This window comes from Adiantum capillus-veneris, chromosome 8 (assembly GCF_014529385.1).
Source record: "Adiantum capillus-veneris isolate H3 chromosome 8, ASM1452938v2, whole genome shotgun sequence".
In the NCBI taxonomy this organism is placed as follows: domain Eukaryota; kingdom Viridiplantae; phylum Streptophyta; class Polypodiopsida; order Polypodiales; family Pteridaceae; genus Adiantum; species Adiantum capillus-veneris.
This window is the reverse complement of record NC_140938.1, coordinates 104,691,329-104,693,135: the sequence shown is the minus strand read 5'-3', so window position 1 is coordinate 104,693,135 and position 1,807 is coordinate 104,691,329. Positions and strand designations below refer to the sequence as shown.

The 1,807-nt window shown below is 46.8% G+C and overlaps 1 pseudogene; it reads right to left on the bottom strand.

The window, feature by feature from the left end:
* Positions 1-321: 321 nt before the first annotated feature.
* LOC147452677 (large ribosomal subunit protein uL15x-like) lies at positions 322-1,148 on the bottom strand (annotated as a pseudogene).
* Positions 1,149-1,807: the final 659 nt, after the last annotated feature.

Here is a 1,807-nt window from a genome sequence, read left to right as displayed (position 1 = left end):
CATTGGAGCACCTGATGGGGTTGGTGTGGCCTCTTCCGTGCTTGTTACATCCACCTTAACGGAGCTTACCATCATGACTACTTATGTTGCAACTACTTCTGCTTCCTTTTTGTCGTGGCCATCTCTCTCTCTCTCTCTCTCTCTCTCTCTCTCTCTCTCTCTCTCTCTCTCTCTCTCTCTCTCTCTCTCTCTCTCTCTCTCTCTCTCTCTCTCTCTCTCTCTCTCTCTCTCTCTCTCATAAAGGGAATGTAGGCTACATTCAATCATAGCTAGGATTACTGTCTCTAAATTGTTCCCATTAGGTCGCTCGATACACCTTTACTACAGACCATCTCTTACCCTAGAGATGCCCCCATTAGCACTATGCAATAGTATTTTAACCTTCATGACAGAAACAGCCTTGAGTATAAAGGTAGTCACGATGTTGATACTGATGGTCCTTCTCATGTTCATCGCTATGTCCCTAGCAAAGTGGTCTTCTTCATTGTCGCAATCCGCCGCACAGGCATCATCAGGGGAGGTGAGCTGCAGTATGAGCCTCTATATCGTAGGATGCCCTTTTTTCCATCAATGTAACAAACTGAGAATTCTATTGGAGCCGTATTGAAGAGGTGGATTTTTTGGTGCAGTAAGAGCCCTTTGGAAGGCGACATCTCTGCAAATCCTTATACAAAAAATTTTTACAACTAAATTGAGAAGCAAAAAAAGCATTGTCATCTGCCTACACATTAATAGAAGGGAAGATCTGACCACTAGCCTCTTTGATCTTCTTCTCCGCAAGCTTAGAGAAGAAATTGGCTTTAACGGACCAGGGGAGTGGGGGGGGCATTGCCTTTACCTAGCACCTTGAAGTACCCGAACGGTGTGACATCTAGCAAGGGCCCCTTTCCTTTCAGAGCAGATTTTGCAAAGTCGGGCAGAAGTGAGAAGAGATTATCCACATTCACAATGGGATAGTGGAACTTGTTCATTGTTTTGTGGAAATAGCACATACCTACCTTCCCGAAGTACCTAGGGTGATATTTTTCATGGTGCATACATCCTGTATTACCACGACCTCTGGGATGCTTTTTGTGCTTGCCAATTCTTCCGTGTCCTGCACTGACGTGACCTCTCTTCTTCCTATTCTTCTTCAACCTGGTCGTCATGGCGGCCTTCCTACTCTAGAACCGCCACTTGGCTGAGTTCTTTGCTGCTGCTGTGGGTCAGTGTACTGAGGATGAGCCTGCTGAGCACTTGGATATTGCATCTGAGGTAGCTAGGTGCCATGATATTGAGGCTGAGCATGTTGGCCAACACTCAGATACTATGATTGAACACCTGAGAACTATGGTTGCAATAGCAGGACCCCAAGATAATGTGGTTGTGCTTGCTAGGGAAGTGTAAATTGTGGCTGCCCCTGCTGCACACCTGGATATTGCGGCTGAAGTGGCATATAGTATGGGGCGCACACTCTACATGGGATTGATTCCTCCATAGATAACGAGTAGGGATTGACCAACTTGCTCTCCAGTAGAGGAAGTCTCTCTCTCTCTCTCTCTCTCTCTCTCTCTCTCTCTCTCTCTCTCTCTCTCTCTCTCTCTCTCTCTCTCTCTCTCTCTCTCTCTCTCTCTCTCTCTCTCTCTCTCTCTCTCTCTCTCTCTCTCTCGCTCTCTCTCTCTCTCTCTCTCTCTCTCTCTCTCTCTCTCTCTCAAAACTCAACTCCTTCAAGGAGGGTGCAATCAGGCCCAATCAAGGCGTCTGGAAGTTTTGGAATCTAACCAACCGTCCTTCATGTTTGACAAGTCAGCACGTGGAAAGCTCTCGC